Source organism: Acomys minous, assembly GCF_964271855.1.
Source record: "Acomys minous genome assembly, chromosome: 4".
Lineage (NCBI taxonomy): Eukaryota > Metazoa > Chordata > Mammalia > Rodentia > Muridae > Acomys > Acomys minous.
The window spans coordinates 53,032,589-53,047,968 of NC_140486.1; positions in this window are offsets into that span (position 1 = coordinate 53,032,589).

Genomic DNA, 15,380 nt, shown 5'->3' on the forward strand with positions numbered 1-15,380 from the left:
AAAACCAAAACCAAACGGGATGTGTAATAGCTGAGCAATAGCACTCAGGTTGGCCTGTGCTCTCCACACACAACACACAAAGGCTTCACAAGTTCAGACCCACTGAGGTTGCCCCCTGGTTGTTCTCTGCAATATAGACATATTGTGTGTGAACATTTTTGTTTTTTTGTTTTGTTTTTTCTAACATTTTTAAGGATTTGAATGGAATTCAGTCTACCATTTTAACTATTTTTTGTTTGTTTGTTTGGCTTGGTTTGGTTTGGTTTGGTTTGGTTTGGTTTGGTTTGGTTTGGTTTTCTTCAAGACAAGGTTTCTCTGTGTAGCTTTGGCTGTCCTGGAACTCCCTCTGTATGTGGACCAGGCTGGCTTCAAACTCAGCAATCCACCTGCCTCTGCCGCCCAAGTGCAGGGATTAAAGGTGTGCTCCTAATCACTTTCATTTTACCAATTAAAAAAAGCAAAACAAGCTTACAGCTAAAGGTATTTAAGATGTCATGGCTAAGTGGGGGGGGGGTGGTATGGTGACACACACCTTTAATTTCAACACTGGGGAGATAAAGGAAGGTGGCTCTCTGTGAGTTTGAAGCTATCCTGGTCTACATAGTGAGTTCCAGAATAGCCATGGCTATAGAAAAAAAATTAAAAAGATGTCATGGCTGACAAAGCACAGCATTGCTACTAAATCCAGAAACCTGAGCTATCTCCCACCCTAGGGTGCGAAGCATGGTCTCATCTAACTTTGTAGTTCCCTGCAAACTCTGGATCTTCTGCCCCAGGGCACAGGTGAGGACCCCAACTGTATGCCATGTCGTCAAAGCCCTTCCAACACTATCACTCAATTTCCATCCATCCGTCTGTCCGTCTGTCTGTCTGTTTGTCCATCCATCCATCCACCTGTTCATGAAGTTGTACACTGAGAATAGCCTATGTTTCAGACTCTGTGAGAGCAAACCAGACTTGGTCCCAGTCTTCCTGTACCTACCTCTCTGATGCCGAGTGGTCCTCGTCTTTCAGATGAAGATGCTGAGAGCAGAAGAGAAAAGACTTGCCAAGGTCACACAGAGAGAGGGACTGGAAGGTCAGTGTGGCTGATGAGTTTGCCAACCCCCAGAACTCACATCTTAAAGGGAGAGACAGAGAGAGAGAGCTGGGTGTGTTGGTGCATGCGTGAAACCCCAGGGCTGGGGAGATAGGGTCAGGGACAGGGACAGGGACAGGGAGACCCCGGCTTTTCCGGCCAGTCAGCCTACTCTATTTGGCAGTCCCAGACCCTTCCTCAAAAGATTAAGGTAGATGTGTCTGAGGAGTGACACCTGAGTTGTCCTCTGGCACAGACTCTCCCACTCATGCACGATCACATAATCAGACCGAGGACTGGCAGAATCTTCTTGTACTCCCTGCCTTTTGGAAATAAATAATATGTGGCTATTGTTGAAGAACTAGATTACACACTACATCTATTTCTCCCTAACAGTATTTGTAGGCCTTAGAGCATGTTTTATATTTTAAAATCTGAAATCATATTTAAAGGTTATTTCTCCTTAGGATGTGTTGGAAGCTGAACATGGGGACATAATCAGTTATTCCAACTTTAAGGCTCAAGCAGGATAATCCTGAGTTTGAACTGAGCTGCACTACATATGTAATCTCCTTTTCATACATAGAAAATCTGTCTTCTGTAACTTTGTTTTCATTAAATGGTTCAGATAGGAACTTTATGAATTTCACTAGGCAGTGGTGGTACACAGCTTTTACCCTAGTACTCAGGAAACAGATGGACCTCTGAGTTCGAAGCCAGCCTGGTCTACAGAGTTAGACCCAGAGAAGCCAGAGCTACACAACAATCCTGTCTCAAAAAAACAAAAACAAAAAAGAAAAAAAAAAGAATTTTGGAGGAAAAAAACTATGAATTTCAACTTTCTTTACTTATTTATTTGATTTTTTTTTTTTTTTGAGACAGGGTTTCTCTGTGTAGTCTTGGCTCTCCTGGACTTGCTTTGTATACCAGGCTGGCCTCAAATGCACAGCAATCCACCTGCCTCTGCCTCCTCAGTTCTGGGATTAAAGATGTGTGCCACCACGCCCAGCTCAACTATATTTATGAAAGTCAACATTTTAATAAAAAGAAAGTAGATGGCACACACATTTGCTGGGATTTGGAAGTAGACCAGGAAGTAGATATTTTCTTTAGATAAAAAATTACCTGAGAGTCTAAAGAGATGACTCAGTGGCTAAGAATGCATGCAGTTCTTGCAGAGGACCTGATGAAGACCCATGCTGACTCACCCTTGTAACTCCAGTGCCAGAGGGAGCAGATGCCTCTGACCTCCAAGGGCACCAGCACTCAAGTACACGTACCCACATATGTACAAAGACACACATATCTAATTACAAATGAAAACAAAGCTTTAGAAGCTACAGGGATGTGTGCCTACTGTGCACCTGCCTTGGCATCAACTCAAAGCAGCCAAAACCAAGCAAAACCCAACCTACATGGTTTATGAAATTAAAAGTGAATAGACCCTCACATTGCCCTAAGCCCCTTTCATATATATAATTTTTAAGGGGTCTCATTGTATACCCCATGCCGGTGTGAACATACTTTGTAGCCCACAGTGGCCTCAAGTTCACAATCCTCCTGTCTCAGCCCCCAGAGTACTGGGATTCAGGTATGCACTGCCACTCCTGGCCACGCATATTGTTGTGTATCTATCTTTTTTGGGAAAAGTATGCTATATATGTACTTCCATGTCAGTAAATACCACCTGCTTCTCTCTCTCTCTCTCTCTCTCTCTCTCTCTCTCTCTCTCTCTCTTTACATTTTGTGTTTATTTACTTGTTGTATTTGCACAACAACTTACAGGAGCAAGTTCTCACCTTTCATCTTGTGGGCCCCACGGATTGAACCCAGGCTGTGGGGTGTGGTAGCAGGTGCCTTTACCTGCTGAGCCCGCAGCACCATGCTTAATTGGTGCAAAAAGCCCTACTCTGGGCCTTCCATTGCACTGTATTGTCTAATCGATACCCAATTACTGAAAATCAGAACTGATTTCCAACTTTCACAACTGCAATCAGCCTTTCAATGAATATGCCTCATAGTGTACAACAGCCTTCAGGTAAGATGAGCTGGGGACAGCATGAGCTTTGCCACCTGCATGGTTTGGGATGGACTTTCTAAGTCTTTGTGTCCTCACCTGCAAAATGAAACAAATCACACGCTGTATGTTACACACTGATTTGTCATTATATAAGGGAATACTGACTGCGCTAGTTGGCCTAGCTTGGCACAAACACAGACATAGCTGAGAAGATGAGCTAGACGTGGGAAGGCCCACCTCACTGTGGGCAGTGACACCCCTGGGCAGGTGGTTCTGGGTTGTGGAGAAATAAGGCTGAGTAAGGCAAGGGGAGCAAGCCAGTGAGCAGCGCTCCTCCGCGGCCTCCGCTTCAGTTCCTGCTTCTTGGTTCTGTTTAGTTTTCCTTGATGGACTGTGACCCAGGATATGTAAGTCAAATGCCTCCTTCCTCCTAGAAAGCAAACTAAGACAGTGTATTTATTTTCCATTGTGGTATCAAAATAGCTGAGTAAATTAGATTAAAATAAAGAAAGATTTGTTTGAGGCCTCAGTTTCAGTCTGCACACAAAGATGAGAAGAGAGGAGCCAGGCACCCTACAATCCCACACCCCGACACCCCCAGTTGTCTCACTTCTCAAAGGTTCCGCCACCTCCCAGTGGTACCGATCTGGGGGCTAACGTCTGTTACCTAGGACACTGGGAGACATTCCATCTCCAAACCATCAGATGTGGGGCTTCACTGACAACTGCCAGGTGACGGTGAGACCAGGAATCCCACAACTGAAAAGGAGAGAACGGTTAGAAAGCTGTGAGTCTTTCTGAGCCTAGTGCTGAAAGGATGTAACAAAACCCGAGCGACCTCCAGGCTGAGTGGAATCTCCGGTCACTGGCCTCCTAAAGAGCCATGGCTTTCCCCCTCCAAAACTCCTACTGGAGGACCCAGGTATGATGTTTAATACTGATAGTCAATTTGTCACTTGAGAGACAATCCTCTGGGTATGTCAGTGAGGGAGTTTCTGGGTTGCGTTGAAGTCAGAAGACCCTCCCTAAGTGTGAATGGCACCATCCGATCAATGTGCTTCGGACATAGCTGCACAGGAAGGAGAAAGTGAGCTGAGAACTAGCACTTGTCTCCCACTGCAGATGCAGTCTGACCAGCTGCCTGCCACCCCTGCCACCACGCCTTCCCTGGCACCACGGACCTCCAAACTGCGAGCCAAGATAAACCCTTTAGAGTCTCATATTTTGTCACAGCCGCGAGAAAGGTACGGAGTACCACACGTACCGGTGGAATTTGCAAGCATGAGCATTTGGTGCTTATTTGCAAAGCATTTGCAAGCATGGCAACCTTTGCCACCTCGGACTTTAGAGTAGCCAGCACCAGTAGCCTGCAAGGCTCAGATCTCCCATCACAAGCTTTACTCTCCAGCTGATTCTGCACAGACATCTCAGGAAAGTCTATTGAAACGCTCAAAGAATCCAGATCTTAAGATCATGTGAGACTCTTTAGGGGGGGTGCACAGGAGACGCCCTACTTTAAATGTAAAGAGCTGCAGTGCTGTGGGTGCTTATCCCTTCCTCAACTCGTGCTAACGTGTGCTGTGACAGACTGTTCTCTGAGACAATCTGGGGAGGAACGGGGTTATTTCATCTTAGAGGTCACTGTTTATCACAAAAGGAAGTCAAGGTAGGAACCCAGGAAGCACCTGGAGGCAGGAACTGAAGCAGACACCATGGAGGATCAATGTCACTGAAATCCTGTCAGGCACACGTTTAGCTACCTTTCTAGTACCTTCTAGGATCATCTGTGAAGGTTAGGACTGCCCACAATGGGCTAAGCCCTGTCACATCAGTTAGAAATCAAGAAAATGTTCCCCACACATCCTCACAGGACAATCTGATGACAGAAGGGCCTCAGTCGGGAGTCACATGGCACCTACAGTCACATCTAGGAAGACATATCATATGTCTAGGTTTGTGTCAAGTTGACAAAAATCGACCAACACACTCATGTTAAACATAATCCCTAAAGTCACATGTCAATGGAATGCGGGAGTGATATATTTGGCAGGTGTTGAGTCATGGGTCTGTCCTCAAGAATGAAATGAGCCACTAATGAATCAGTGAACTAACAGGTTAGCAAGGAATCAGGTCTGTTATAAAAGTCACTTCAACACAGGCCATGGTGGCGCATGCCTGCAGTTCTGGTGCCCCCGAGGTGCAGGCAGGGGTGTCAGAAGCTCAAGGTTGTCTTTAGCTGCTCAGGGAATTTGAGGCCTTTCTGGGCTACAGGAAAACAAATTAATTCCTGTAATATAAGTAGACTAGTAACTGACATGACCATGACTAACAATTAACTTGTATAACTTCCTTATCCTAAACAGCCTGCAATAACATTTTCAAAGTATTGGAGGTAAACCTTGTATTTTACTTGAGTCGTATGGGCACAATAGCTCATATTACAGTAGAAATATATATAATGTATGTGAAGAATAATCTTATATTTGAATTCTATACCAGTGTATCAAAATTTAACATCAATATACAAAATTCTATACCAATGAATTAAAAATAACTGACCAGATCATTTAGTTTTACAATTAAGCTTAGCTGTTTAGAGGTTAAGATGTTTTTAGGTCTAGATAGAGGTTTTAAGTTGACAGAGATGAGATATGATAGATATTGATTTACATTCAGAATTTTAGACTCATCAAGACAGGAAAGATGTTTTCTTCAAGGTTGCCGAATACAAATAGCCAAAACACTATGAATGTAACATTAATATAATTTCTGATTTTTTTTGTGGTTCTTCTTGTAGTCTATTTTATATATGTGTAACAATATAAATGTATATATAAAAAATAAAAGCATATTTTAAAAAATAAAATAAAATGGAGTTGGAGAGATGGTTCAGCAGTAAAGCACAATGGCAGTTGTTCTTGAAGACCTGGTTTCAACTCCCAGCATGGATATTGGTGCCTCACAACCATCTATTACTCTAGTCCTAGGTGATCCAAGACCATCTATTTTTGGCCTTTGCAGGTGCCAGGCACACATGGAGTGCAAAGAGAAGTATACAGGGAAAACACTCACACACATAATCTAAAAAATTAAAATTTAGATTGGCCACTCTCATGAACCCATCTCCATATGCTACCCTGGGTCTTGCCTTGTCTGCAGAAAGCCCCTTGCCTCGGCCCTCAGCTTTGCAGCCTGCAGAATTGTAAGAAACAAATTCTCTATGGCTAGAGGCTGTTGTTGTTGTTGTTGTTGTTTGACTTCCTGTTCCTTTCTGGTGTGAAATGCAGGGCAGGAGGGAATGTAAAGAGGGAGACAGACACTAGAAGAGAGGTCAGAAAGGGACTTGTGATGAATAGCCCAGTCATGAACTTAGGCTCTGGCCACTGAGCATCACTGTCACCACAAACCTAGGTCTAACTCCAGCTGACCTGTGACAAGAAGATAGCTCAGTTGGCTAAGTGCTTGCTTTTGCAAGGACCAGAGTTCAACCCCCAGAACCCACACTGAAAAAAATTCAGGCATGATTACACATGTTTTAATCATAGTACAAGTACAGGCAGGTAGCTTCCTAGAGTTCACTGGCTACTAGCCTAGCTGACCCAGCAAGTTCCAGGCCAATAAAGAGAGTCTATTTTCAAAAAGAAAAGGTGCTATGCAAGCTTTCAAGGGAGAGAAGTGTACTGGCTAGTTTCATTTCCACTTGACACAAGCTAGAGTCATCAGAGAGGAGGGAGCCTCAGTTGAGAAATTCTCACTGTTAGATCTGGCTGTAGGAAAACCTGTAGGGCATTTCCTTAACTAGTGGCTTAAAGGGAAAAGGCCATGCTCACTGTGGGTGGTGCCATCCCTGGGCTGGAGGTCCTGGGGTCTATAAGAAAGCAGGCTGAAGAAGCCACAAGGAGCAAGCCTGTAAGCAGCACCCCTCCACAGCCTCTGCACCAGCTCCTGCCCCCAGGTTCCTGCCCTGTTTCAGTTCCTACCCTGATTTCTTTGATACTGAGCTGTGATGTAGAAGCCTAAGCTAAACAAATCCTTTTCTTCCCAAGTTGCTTTGGTCATGGTGTTTCATCACAGCAGTAGTAACCCCAGCCAAGACAGGAAGTGGCCAATAGACCTACCCAGCTATGGTGCCCATGAGTTAAAACAATGACCAGCCTAGCAATGATGTCACACATAACTCGGTGGCAGTCAACAGCTTTCTAATTGGTCTTAAGGCCCTGCTCAAAAAGATGGAAATTTATAGCTGGTGCTTAAAACCTAGGTAACTATCTGAGACTACTGAAGTCATGGATCTTGAAGGGACACCTACAACCACCACTTTATTAAATCAGCTTAACTCCTAACTACCATCTAAACATTTGTCCATAATTATACCCACAGATAAGTGTATCTCACACCCCTCACAAAAAAATTTTAAAAAAATAAAAAAATAAAAAAACACCTCTCTTTGCAACAGACAGAGAGCATTACAGAAAACCACAACCTTTCAAAATACAGGAAACAAATGACCATGCAGTGCTGCCTCAACAACACACCCACAGTGCGATTCCTGCACCCAAAGCCCGGAGATTACAGCGAAAGAGGGACATAGAAGATTGTAAGAGACAAAAGGAACAGGAAGTCTGATGTGAAATAAAGCCTCCTAGAAACATCAGAAAAGCTTACACCCATGAAGTCTCATTCAGCACGGCTGCCTAAACAAGACCCGAACAACAGTGACACCAGTGGACACACTGACTCGGAAGGGAGAAAGCCCGCAGGACTGGAGCCCTAGACAAAGAACTGTGGGCAACGACAGGATGCTGGGAGCAGGAGAAATGGCTCCCCTTGGGAAAGAGCTCCTCCCCCGAATTCATAATCCAACACCATATGGTCATCAGAGACGTGAAAGTAACATCACAACAAATGAGCAGGTGGCGCTTATGTATATAGAAAAAATATATAAAACAATAATTAAAGGAAAAGAGGCCATGAGTTTGAGAGTGAGATAAGAGACACATGGGTGGGAGGGGCTGAAGGGAGGAGAGGCAGAAGGGGAAATAATGCAATTATATTATAATTTCAAAAGAGAAAAAAGGTAGATGGTGGCTGAATAGGACAATTAAGATCATCTTCTGGCCTCCACACACGCATGAACATAGACACACACACACACCTGCACATATGTGTATATCCAGAAATAAAACTAGGAGCTCAGTGGTAGTCTTAAAACACAAAACAATAATATTAATAGCTAATAATTAATATGGACTGTTAACGGCACGCCAGTCTGCTGTCGGACTCATTCTTCCTACAAACATTAGACATTGTTTCCGTTTTTCTTTAGCTCATAACTTCACTGGGACAGACAAGGAGAACCCTGTGCTGGGGAGGCACAGACAGGTGGGCCTGTGACACCCCAACTAAGCCATGGGGATTTGTTTGTTTTGTTTTGTTTTGAAACAGGGTCTCACTATGTAGCCCTAGATGGCTTAGAATTCACTATAGAAGCCAGGCTGGCCTCAAACTCACATAAACCAGCCTGGCCTCCCAATTGCCAGAATTCAAGGCATCTACTACCACACCTGGCCTGAATCACGCTTTTTACCAAACAGGCTTTGAAGCCAAAGACCTGCTTATTGCCTGAGCCTTCCGTCACTCCCTAACCCTCACAGCTGTGTACCCCTGGGCTGGTGTCTCCAGGTCTGGCTGACCTCTGATGCCCACAAATCTTCCTAAGGTTCCTCAATTGAGCTAAGTACCACGCTCTCTGAGCACTCGGAAGAAAAGAAGTCTTGCAAAGCACAGCAGGTTCTCCAGTGCACGAGTTTGTTTATCTGTCCAGCATAGCCTCACTGATTAGGGACACTGATCCCGGCTCAGGATAGGTGCTGAGTCTGTGGACCTGAATCACAGTTGCACACAGGCATTGTTTGTTGGTTGGTTGGTTGGTTGGTTGGTTGGTTGTTTTGGTTTGCTTTTGTCTTGAGGCTGGTCTCAAACTCACAGAGATCCACCTGCCTCTGCCTCCTGGGTATGTGCCACCATGCCCAGCTCAACATAGACTTTCGGTGACTGGTCTTTCAGGCTGCAGGTTGCCATCCCTAAGCTAGTTGCCAACACTGTTGTCTGATGTCACTCAAGGACGAACTTTAAAATGAATGTGGGGGGTAGGGGGGTGGAGGGTAGGGGGAGGTAAGGGTTGGGGGGATGGGGGATGCAGTCAGTGATAATATGTGCTTAGTTATGGCTGAGGTCTTGGGTTCTAGGGAAGCACTGCAGAAAGCAGCTTATTAATGTATGTGCATGTTTTGGAGTAGGTGAATGCACACGTGTGAGCAGGTGTATAAACACAATGGCACCTGTATTTGTGTAGAGGCCAGAAGTCAACTTCAAGGGACATTCTGCTAGAGCCATCCATCTTGGTTTTTAGACAAGGTCTGTCATTGCCCTGGGACTTCCTGATCAGACTCAGCTGGCTGGCCAGTGACCCCCTAGGGATCCACCAGTCTCCACACCCCCAGCACTAGATTTCAAACAGCATGCTCTGAGTTTTTTACACTGGTTCTAAAGAGTAAACTCCAGTCTGCATAGATGCAAACAAAGCATTTAACCTAAACCACCATTTCTGGGGGGTGGGGGTTTGGGGGGGTAGGGGGGCCTGAGAGAGAAAGAAATTATTTTTCAAGTCATGTGATTTGAAAATATTTTTTCAAATGATTAAATTACTAGGAGGAAAAGGTTTTATTTTTCAGACATACCTACTTTGCAAACGGAACGGTTGGTTGCTTCTTCCAGCTTATAAACTATCCTGAAAAAAAAAATTCTTTCAATGTGTGGCTAAAATTCCTTTCCTTGGAGTGATACAAGCAGTACCTATCTCTCCTTCAAGGTTCCCAATTAACTGAGGCATGGGTCAACAAAAATTCACCCTGTCTTACTGACTCGGCAGTGGGGGAGGGGCATGGGGAAGAGCTCCCCTGGCTTTAAGCACCTACACTGGAAGGTCTGCACCCAGCGTGGACAGTGACTCCCCCATTGCTGCCTAGATGGAGCCCCAGTCCCTCCCTCACCTAGATACTCTAGCCCTTCCATGAGAACCCCAAGACATTTGCAACCGGGGAAGGATGCCCTTGATTGGAGGGGCGGCTGAGTCCCCAGGTGGGGGTTCCGATCTCCTGCATCCCATCCTTCTAGGAGGGAGCATCAGCAGTCAAACAAGTCTAGCTCTCTCGATCTTTTTTGCAAGCAGGCCCAGCCAAACTCTCCCCCAGAGGAGAGCAGTCTGAGAGTACGGCAAGCCCCACTTCCGTCAGCTCTTAGATTATTTCGGCTTCCTCTTCAGCAAGGGTCCCTGAGCCCCCCGTAGGGAGTGACATATATGTCTAATTGTTCACCGGCTCCAACAAGGTACCAAACTTTGTTCATGGCTACTCTGAGGGATATTTCTCCTATTACAAGACACAGGTGAGGGGGGAAAAAAAAGACAAACAATGGAAATGGAAAAATAGCCGAGTGGACACGGGCTGCGGTGATAACCTATGGTTATACACACGTATGTAGGGATGCACCTCCGCCAGCACATCCTTTAACAAAGCATCAGCAGTTTTCTCTCCCCTGGAGCCGGAGTTCCATCATCTCAGGATGTTCGTCTAAGCTTCCAGTACCAAACGTGGATTTCTTCCCGCCCCCGCCCCGGAAGTGGGCCTTAACTTCAATCAGAACGTTGGCTCTACCACAACCATCTGTACCACTATTGCACGGGCTGGCTCAGCTTGCCTGGCATTTCCACTGTGGAGCAAGCAGGATCCACAGCTGAGTTAGGACTTTGGTGCTAATCCTCCTCAGCAACTTGAGTGGCAACTTCTGGCACTGCGGGGAGCTTAGAGGGAAGGGAGGCGACACCGCTGGCTTAGTCCTAGCTTTGTGTCTCCAAGTCCTGCAAGCAAAGCATGTGATGCCCTCAGCCAAAGGGTCTCATCATCTAGCTCTGGAATGCACTGCGACATCTCCATGCCGGTCTCGAGGTCCTTGCTGGTCACAGTTCTTCCTTGAGTCTATGGTGAACGCTGCCAGCCCTCCGCTGGTGATGGCCAAGTGGCTGGACCGCCCTAGGGAAGAGTCCCCATTGCACTGCCTCAGGCTACGCAGCTTGTGTCCCAGGAGGGCTGTGTGGTGCTATTCCTCGGCCTCTCTGCTTCTGCTGCACTCAGACTGATCCCATCTGTCCCTGCACCCCATAACCTCACAAGCCAGGCCATGAGAGAGTCTTTCGCCGCTTGTTTAAATCTTCTTTTCCAGCAATTTGAGCGCTGAAGAGTCTCTGGTTTTCCATGGTTCTCGCCCCCCCCCCCCCCCCCCCCCCGCCCAGACCATTGTTAAGATCCACAGGCTGAATAGGGAAATTTTCCTTTCTCACGATCAAGGGAAAGACCCGAGGCAGATCTGTTTCACTGTCTTCCTCCCTGATGTCCCAGGTTTGAGGGTCTCAGGAGGGGCTCTTTATTATATAATCTAGGCCCTCTTCTCTTTTTAACCCCAGACATTTAAAAAAAAAAAAAAAAAAAAAAAAAAAAAGGACAGGCCAGCGCTTCCATTTGTTCTCTTTTATCCAATTTATCTGCTAAGTTGGAAGTCAATATGGCCGTTGCAAGCTTTATATATCTCTGTCTTGTGCAACTCCCCCTTACGCCTTGCAGTCTCCCTTTGGGCTGCCACCTCAGCCTCAGATAGATCTCTTATTACTCATAGTGCAGGCCAGGCTGCCTCTGCAGACGCTTGCTGATCCCTCCTCCACCCCTGACGCACCACTCCCAGGGCTCCCAGCGTCTGCTCTAGACCTCCAGCTTGTCTCAGAGCGTTCCCATACTCCCAGGCTGGCCCCACCCACAAAGCAGACGCGTTCACCCCCACGCCACCTAGAAGACCGCCATGCAGGAGCTTCCCCTACGGACAACTCCCACCCAGATGGCCCCCGCCTAGTTACACGTCTCACTACTCCCTGCCTGTGCTCTCACAAGCCCTACAGGGACAAACTACCATGTCTGAATTTACTCTGCAAATGTCCCTTACACCCCACACAAACATAGAATTTTTCTTCAGTTGTTTGTCTTACTCCCCCAAAACCTAGACGCCACCACTGCTCTTCCCAACTCACCGTTTTGTCTATCCTACCAAATGTGCCAAGTGATGCTAAACTTCTTTTCCTGTCTGAGACCTAAACAATGCCCACCCCCTCCCCATGTGGTCCCGATGATAAACCCGAGTATGACTCCACCAGAGTTCACGCTGGAGGATCAGTGAGTCAGCTAGGCTTACTGATAGAGCAGCGGGTGAGAGACCCAGCAGAACTCCCGAAAATGGCAGGCGTGTGGCTCCCAGGGTAGCCCTGTACAACGAATAGTTAAAGCACCAACTTGGAAAACTGATCTCAGATAAATTCCTGCTCTATAAAAGGGAAGATGGGTTTGAGGTTTTTTTCTATACATAAATCCAAATTTCTCTCCAGAGATTAACATCTATAATATAAGCATCAAATTATGAGAGTAAAAGACAGTTGAAAAGTAGTACATAGAAAAAGAGGATACAAGCAGCTAGATTTTGTTTTGCGTTTTTTTTTCACTTTTTGATGTGCTTATCGTGTGTGTGTGTGTGTGTGTGTGTGTGTGTGTGTGTGTGTGTGTGTGTAGGGGAGGGTTTTGTGTGCTGATTTCTGTGCCTAAGAATCTGGTTGCTGTCAGGACGTGGCCATTGTCATTGCTATTGAAGAATCTCCTGTCTCAATATTGTGTAAAAAATGTTCTTTCATCATCTCTGATTGGTTGATAAAGAGCCAAACAGCCAATAGCTGGGCCAGAGAATTGAGGCAGGACTTGCAATCCCAGGAGGAAGGCCCCAGATGGAGGAGAGAGAGAAGAAAGGGAGTCGAGGAGAGGGTCACCATGAAGAGGTCACCATGAAGAGGTCACCAGGAGGAGGTCACCAGGAGGACAAAGATGGAGAAGGAGCAGCCAGGACAAGCCTAGATGGCAGGCACGTGGCTGGGAAGTAGGCCAGGTCAGCATAGTTGGGTTAGAATAGATGGGCATCTGCCCAGCTAAAGTGCCTTGGAGCTGATTAATAAATGTACTAGGTCTCTCTGTCATTATTTGGGAGCTGTAACGGACATAGAAAAAAACATACACTTATTTTTACATGTATGGGAGTTGTATTCTACGTGTATGAGGATGTGTGAGCACATACGTACGTGTGGAGACTAGAAGCAGACGTCAGGTATCTTGTTTGGTGTCTTTCCGCCTTATATAGAGAGGCAGGGGATCCCTGGTTCCACCTCCAGAAGGCTGAGATGGCTTCAGGCAGGACACCACGCCCGCTGGCGTTTATGTGGGTGCGAGTGGTCCTCACACCTGCCCAGCGAGCAGCTTGCCCACTAAGCCCACCCCTCCAGACCTTCCCTTTGTGACGTCCTTGTTTTTATCTATAGAACCGTGGGTGTTTGCCATTTTGACATTGAGAAGAAGTGCATCAACATGATAGTGTTTGTTCTGCACGACGGTCTCCCAGAAATTATTCTCTTTTCTACAACTTTCTGTGTTATCTGAATCCTTTACAATAACCATACTCAAGCTTTGTGTATGTACTTGTGTGTCTGCATACAGGTGTGTGTGCATGTTTGTGTGCACATGTGTATGGGCGAGCATGCATGTGAACGCCAGAAGCCAACCTCAGCTGTCATTCCTCAGGAACCACTTACTTCATTTTTTTTTTTTTTGAAACAAGATCTCAGCAGGGCATGGTGGCACACGCCTTTAATCCCAGCACTCAGGAGGCAGAGGTAGGCGGATGGCTGTGAGTTTGAGGCCGGCCTGGTCTACAAAATGAGTCCAGGACAGCCAAGGCTACACAGAGAAACCCTGTCTCAGAAAAGTGAAAAAATAAAAGAAAGAAAGAAAGAAAGAAAGAAAGAGCATCTCTCACTGTTCCTGGGCTCACTGACTTAGCTACTGGCTGGTCAGCAAGACTCTGCTCCACCTGTTTCCACACTCCCGGTGCTGGCTTACAAGAATATACCACCATGGCTGCTGAGGAGCAAAACCAAGTCCTCTTGTTTGTGCAGGCAAGCACTTTACCAAATGAGCCCTCTTTCTAGCCCCAATATTTTTTTTAATATAGTGCTTTTATTACTTACTTGAGAGATTCATGGCATGTCTTCTGGTCATAGGCGCCTCTCCCTAACTCCTCATAGATATACCCCGTCTCCCCTCAACCCCAACTACTGGCCATTTTTATTAAAAATAAATTTCACTTTATACAATATACTTTGATTATCATTTCTTCTCCCAGATATTCCTTACTGCTCTGCCCATCCAGCTCTCTTTAGAAAACAGACAAGCAAATAAAAGAATCAGCTAGAATAAAACAAAACAAACAAATGAATTTATTAAAAAAAAAAAAAAAAGAAAAGGCAGGGTAAACACATACAAACAGAGTCATACACAGACACACACACATATATAGGCATACTCAAAACTAATAAAAACACAAAATCTGAACCCATAATATATACACAAAAGACTGTTAAGGTAAGGCATGCCTAAACAAAGCATTATTTTTAAAAGTCTCCCAAAATGCCATTGCGTTCATTTTATGTTTGCCATCTGCTCTTGGGCATGAGGCCTCCCTTTAAGCATAGTTTGTATACCCAGTGAGATTCTACTGGAGAAAATTAATTTTTCCTTTATGAGCTGTTGACAACTGGAGATAGCTATGGTAGGGGTGGGGGGTTCACGTTTGCTTCCCCTCTCAGGACTAGGAGCCCATCTGACTTGGACCTGTCCAGGCCCTATGAGTGCTGCCATGGTCTCTGTGCATTCCTATGTGCTGTTGTGTCTGGAGGGCACAGTGTCCTTGGTGTCTTACATCCCCACTGGCTCTTACAATCTTTCTGTCTCCTTCTGTGCAGTGTATCATGGGCCCTGAGGGGAGGAGTTTGATGTAGACATTCCATTTAGGACTGGGTGTTCCATAGTCTCTCACTCTAAGTCACTGTCCAGCTGTGGGTCTCTGTATAAGTCCGCATCTCCTGCAGGAGGAAGTTTTTCTGATGATGGCTGTAGTAGATTTCCATGTGACCCTCAAATAGCCGCTAATGTCCCTCCCCATAGTCCCTCCCTTATTCCTTTTCCCCTCCCCCTCTCCATTTAATCTTCCTGGTCCAATCTCCTCCCTGCCACTCTCTATCCAATTTTCCCTTTCTTGCAAGATTCTCCCTGCCTCCCTATTTTCTTACTCTATGCCCAGCGT